Source organism: Oryctolagus cuniculus, chromosome 19 (genome assembly GCF_964237555.1).
Source record: "Oryctolagus cuniculus chromosome 19, mOryCun1.1, whole genome shotgun sequence".
NCBI classification, from domain to species: Eukaryota; Metazoa; Chordata; class Mammalia; order Lagomorpha; family Leporidae; genus Oryctolagus; species Oryctolagus cuniculus.
The window spans coordinates 12,290,048-12,296,047 of record NC_091450.1 but is presented as its reverse complement, the minus strand read 5'-3'; the positions used below and the strand labels follow the sequence as shown (position 1 = coordinate 12,296,047).

The window sequence follows — 6,000 nt, the reverse complement described above, 5'->3', positions numbered from 1 at the left end:
GCAAAGGGTGGTTTTACTATCTAAATTTCGCTGGCCTGCTGAGTAAACATTTATTAGAAGGATGAACAAGCATTAGCCCTTTAGGAGCTGGGCGGCTGGGGAGGAGAGGACTCCAGCCGTCCAGGGACCCCTCCCACCCCTGTAAATGCAACTGTTCCCTCCCACAGAGCCTGGCTACCAAGCGAAATCGCTCAGGGGCCAGGGGGTCCGGGCCGAGCCCAGTCCCCGAGCCCCAGTCCGGGCAGCCTCTGTCTCCCCGAGACCAGGGAAGCTTTGGGGGCCGCGGGGCGCGAGGCGGCGGCTCGGACCTCGCGGGGACAGAGCCCGCGGCCGGGGCGGAGCCGGTGGTGCCTGGCTGGGCGGTGCATGCAAATCCGCCGGGCGCCGGGGCGGGGCGCAGGAAGCCCGGGCGGGTTGGGTCCCGCGCCCAGGAAAACCCCGCGCCGCGCCGCCCGGGGCTCCCCTCCTTCTCGTTCGGGCGCCCGGTGGGCGAATGGACCAGGAGCCGTCAGGTAGGACCCAAAGCCGACGGGCGGCCCCCAGCGTCGAGAGGTCGCCCCCCAGGAAGGGCTCGGGCGCCGGCGGGGGCCCCAGGCGGTGGGGACCCCGAGCGATTGCGCAAGCCCAGGGCCGGCTCTGTCCATTTCGGGGCAGCGGTGGCGCGGGGCCGGGGTGGGGGGTGGGTGGGGAAGGGCGGCTTGACCCCTGAGACCTGAGCAGGGACCCCCTGCCAGGGACTTGGGGACACGGTGCGCACGGGGGTGGGGTGAGGCGAGTCTGGGGCCGCCCCCTGCCCCGCGCTCGCGATGCAGTTCGCATGGAGGGGTGTGGACAGGTGTTGGGGAAGGGGAGTCCTGGGCGGTGCGGAGGTGGCTACTGGGTCCACGACGCGGGGGCAGCGAGGCGCTTCCGACCTTTGGCCTTCTCGGAATGTTGCGTGCACCCAGTAGGAGTTGGCACTTAGGTGTTCGGGCTCTGGCCCGAGTGTTGAGGGGATTCTGAGCCAAACCAGGCCATCGCCCAGATACGGGCGCCGAGGCCAGGGCAGCCTGGACAGCTGGCCCAAGCTCCCATGCATTTCGAAGCCAGAGACAGCTGCCTCCCAGCTGTGGACACTATAAACTACCCAGTAACCAGATTCTCCCGGGAGGAGTTTGCTTACAATGCAGACTCCTAGGCTCTTTCCCGGAAAGCCAAGTTTGATAAACCTAGGGAAAAAAATCTGAATTCCTCGAAACGGGGCAAGTCGGGGGCCGAGCAGTTTGCTGGCTACTAGGATGCAGGGAATGTCCCCAGGCCAGACCTCGCTCAGCCACAGCCCTACCCTGCTCTCCCCCAGCCCTGTGGGAGGGAGGGGCGACTTCTGTAGCTCCGCCCCGACCTGGGCTTCCCGGAGCCCACGCGTCTGCTGAGACTAGCGTGCCTTTACGAAATTCCGGAAGTCCGATGGGGAAACTGAGGCTCAGTGGGACGAGTCCAGCCAGCCCACCCCGCAATGAGCCAGGACGGGCGGCGACCCTCCGAGCCATTCCTTTAGCACCCACTGGGCTCTGTGCTGTCCTGGACACTGCTGTTTGTCCCCCAGCCACTGCCCCTGGAGGAAGAAGGCAGGGTGGCAGGGGTTGGGGGGTGGGGAGCGCAGCTGCTGGAGCTCAGTAGGGGGTGACCACCTCGGGTCCTGGCGGTGGGCGGGGCTTCCAGCTGCAGATGGAGGGGGCTGTTCCTACGCCAGCCCCCATGTGGGGTATCCTTGAGTGCCAGCCCAGGAGAGGAGGCCAGTGGGTTTGGCCTTACCTTGAGTGGCTTGGAGTCGCAATGCAAAGTTCCAGACCACACCCCAGAGCTGCCCCTGGAGGGAGGCGGCCCTGCAGCGAGCTGGCTCAGCACCCACAGGTCTGCGAGGACCTGAGGGTTTTCACGTCTCAAGCGTGAGTCAGCCACCCGGCCCTGGCACAGTGGGTGCGAGGGCTTGCAGAAAGCCGGGGTGGCAGCCACACTGCGCCCTGAGGTTCTCCGGCTTGGGATTGGCAGAAGGGCTGACACCAAGGATCACCAGTCGAAAGAGAGACCCGTCCCTAGTCCTTTCCCTGTCCGCCCCTCCTCCCCAACAGTAAGGCCTGAGTAGAGGGCGGGTGATGTGGCGCCTGCCCTGGGTGGCCCTTGCTTGCTGTCGTGGGGCTGAAGCTCCTGGATGCTGTCTCCTTGTATTCCTGCTGTTTCTTTGTATTTGTAAAAATCTGGCTTCCATGGTGACGGCTGATGACGTCAAGTCAGTTTTAAATTGTTATTTGATTTGTTTGAAAGATGGAGGTGTAGACAGACAGACAATAATAGGAAGGGTGATCCCATTTGCTCCCCAAATGCCTGCAGCACTTGAACCAGGCCAGAGCCAGGAGCCAGGAAACGCAATCCGAGTCTCGCATGGGGGTGGGTGCCAGGGACCCCCAAACCAGAGCCCTCGCCTGCTGCCTCCCAGGGTGCACAGGGGCAGGAAGCTGGAACTGAGGGTGGAGCTGGGACTTGAACCGTGGCGTCTTGATGGCTGAGCCAAGCCAGTTTTTGTACGATCCATGACACAGTTTCCAACGCATAGTAGGTCCGCGCCAGCTGCTTATGGCTGTCGTTGACTTGTGGAGAAGTGCAGCGGGTGGCTCGGGTTCAAGAGCTGCCTGGCGCGGTAGCCCACGTCTCAGAGGCTCTGCTGTGGGGGGGACTTTGCGAGCGCGCAGGCGCATTCGGGAAAGCAGGCAGTCTGTGTGGCTGCCTGGCTGGGATGCCGCTGCGAAGGTCCAGTAGATGCATTGGGGAGAAGCAGCAGCCAAGGCCCGGAGTTGTGTGCAGGGGCCCTGCCTGCGGAGGGCGGGGGGTGGGGTTGGAGCGTGCCTCCTGCCGAGCCTGGGGCTTCCCTGCATTTGCACCGACTACAGTCCTCTGGGCGGCCTGTGCGCGCAGACAGGCCCGGCCCTGCTTGGCCGTTGGGCCCCGCTGGGTGGACTTGTCCTCAACTGAGCGGGGTCAGCGCCCTCCCACAGCGCCCCCCCCCCAGGGTCCCACAGAAGCTTCCAGAGAAGCTGCCCTGAGCCTGGGAATGAGCCCCACCTCTTCACGGGCAGCCCCTGGCTTCCCCATTGACTTCTTGCAGTGTTTATTGAGCACTTAATACGTGCGGGGGCTGGCGCTGGAGCCGGGGTCAAAGAGCTTGCTCTCCCGGCGTTTAGTTCTGTGGGAGAAGTCAGCTGCCGCCCCTGACACCACACACACACTCTATCCCCTTCTATCCGCTGGTCCATTCCTCAAATGGCTGCAGTGGCCGGGGCTGGACCAAGCTGGAGCCAGGAGCTTCATCCGGGTCTCCCACATGGGTGCACGGACCCAAACACCTGGCCCATCTTCCACTGCTCTCCCAGGTGCATTAGCAAGGAACTGGATGGGAAGCGGAGCAGCCGGGTCTCGAACCGGGGCCCAGGTGGGATGCAGGCAGAGAACCACCTGGCTAACCCAGCAGGGGACTTTTGAAAGGCGGGAAGGGGAGTTGGGGGCTTTAGGGAGGAAAATGGCCAGGCAGAGCCTCAGGGTCAGCTTGAAAGGAGAGGGGGGTGGTCACTTGGATCCAAGGTGGTCAAGAGCTCCTTCCTAGGTGAGCTCCGGCTGTTCTAGCCATGTCTCTGCAGTCAGCCCCTGGAATTCTTCCGTGCACATCTCTCTATGTGGAGTTCAACACAGGTCTGATTAGTCACAGCGGTTAGCTCACACTAAGCAGAATGTGAAAAGGGCAAAGCAAACCTATTGAGTTTCAGTTACCATCTGACACCCCCCCACCGCAGAGGGAGGGAGGGAGGGAGGGAGGGGTTGCTGGGACCCTGCAGCTGTAGCCTGCAATCATGGAGGGGGATGACAGTACTAGAAAGAATAAAGGAAGGGAAAATCAGGGAGGGTCTCCCAGAGGAGGTGACATTTGCAAGAGGCAGAGGCCCCCGGGGGCAAGAATGAGCCAGAGGGAGGGGCCGAGGAGCAAGCTGGACCCCACTTCCTGCCACCTTGTGCTCTGTGCCTGGTTCTGTGTAAACACGCCAGCGCATGCCTTTCCAAGAAACGGTGAGGGTGCTCGGGGTTCTGGCCGGGCCCCAGCTGACTCACTCTGGCTCTGGGGGGGCTGTGGGGCCACCTCACCACCTTCGGGGCTGCTTCAGGAACCTGGGGTCTGCGGGAAGGCCAGGTGGGAGGTGGGGAGGGGTGCAGGGCGCCGGGCGGGGGCGGGGGCGGGGGCTCCACGACCTCCTCCTCCTCCTCCTCCTCGCTGGGCTCAGGCTGCTCTCCAGGCTTCTGCATCCTCAGAAGGAGGAAGCAGGTCCTGGGTGGGGCTGGGGGGGAGGGGAGATGGGGGTGGGGAAGGAAGCCCCCATCCCCACCCCGGCTTCTGGGGCTGGGAGCCAGGAGTCTGCACGGCTCCTGGAGTAAGGGGAAAGTCACAGAGGCCCCCTCGTGTTGGGTGCCAGGCTGGGCTGGGGACACGGGAGACCCGGGAGCGTGCACCAGCAAGGGGCTGACTTAGGGAGAGGGAGACCTGAAGCAGCCGGAGGTGGATATGCAGGCAAGAGTGATCCAGGCAGGAGCAGCAAGTGCAAAGGCCCTGAGGTGGGGGCAAGCTTGGCAAAGGGAAGTGTGCCGGAGCCAGACGCCTGAATTACCCCGTGGAACTCTGTTAAGGACCCAGTGGGCGCTGCCACTGTTATTCGGGCTTCACAGATGCAGCGACACAGGCACAGAGAGGGTCAGGAGCCTGCCGAGGGTCACACAGCAGGGCGGGGCTGTAGACCTGGAAGGTGTGGAGTGCTCCGGCTGTTCACGGCTGTATTTAAACTCAATGAAAAGTCCGCTCAAATGCTGAAGGCCTTCCCATCACTTAGTTGTAAAGGGTTTATTTGAGAGGCGGAAAGATACAGAGCTAGAGAGAGAGAGAGAAGACAGATGATCGATTGATAGATAGATAGGACTAGCTTCCATCCTCTGGGTCACTCCCCAAATGCCCATTACAGCCAAGGCTGGCCTTGGGCTGAAAAGCTGGGAGCCAGGAATGTGGTCAGGGCTCCCAGGTGGGGGACAGGAACCCGGTCATTTGAGCCACCACCTGCTGCCTCCAGGGTGCACATCACCAGGGAGCTGGAGTCGGCAGCCAGAGACAGACACAGAACCCAGCACTCCGATGTGGGATACGGCCATTTTTTTAAAAAAATATTTATTTATTTATTTATTTGAAAAGCAGAGTCAGAGAGAGAGGGAGAGACAGAGAGAGAGAGAGGTCTTGCATCTGCTGGTTCACTCCCCAGATGGCTGCAATGGGTGGAGCTGAGCCGATCCGAAGCCAGGAGCCAGAAGCTTCTTCCAGGTCTCCCACGCGGGTGCAGGGGCCCAAGCACCTGGGCTATCTTCTACTGCTTTCCCAGGCCATAGCAGAGAGCCAGATCAGAAGTGGAGCAGCCGGGACTAGAACTGGCACCCATATGGGATGCCGGCACTGCAGGCGGCGGTTTTTACCCACTACGCCACAATGCCCGGCCTGGGATTTTAACTGCTAGGCTCCATGCCTGCTCCTGGTTGTGTGTGGCAGTCACCTGTTGGCTGCTCACCTGCCACGCCCCTGCCCCGCCACCCTGGGAGTGTCATCAGGCCAAGGCTGGTTCCTCTGAACCCCATTTTCCAGACGATCTGATTATTCTACAGATCAGCTTTCAAATGAGCCAGGCCTGCATCGCAGATAGTGAAGGAACAGCTGAGCAGAGGGGCGGAGGGCAGCGGGATCCAAACCCAGGGCCGCCTAAAGGGCATGATGTGGCCTCTTCCCTAACCTTTCCCCCTCCCCCACCCCGCCCTCAATTCATCCCTTTTGTTGAGACCCTTGGTGTGGAACCAGACTCAGTGACCTCCAGGTGCCTTGGAAAACAGCTGGCAAAACCCACAAGTTGCCCGGGACAGCTTGTGAAGCAGATCAAAGTTGCCGGT

General features: G+C 62.0%; 1 protein-coding gene across 1 annotated transcript in view; it reads left to right on the top strand.

Annotated features, from left to right (window-relative positions):
• The first annotated feature begins 209 nt into the window (after nucleotides 1–209).
• The window catches only part of IL4R (interleukin 4 receptor), a 28,901-nt gene continuing 23,110 nt past the window's right edge, over nucleotides 210–6,000 (top strand). The window contains exon 1 of the mRNA XM_008257908.4: nucleotides 210–512. The gene's annotated coding sequence lies outside the window, so the exon portion shown is untranslated. The remainder of the gene's footprint in view (nucleotides 513–6,000) is intronic.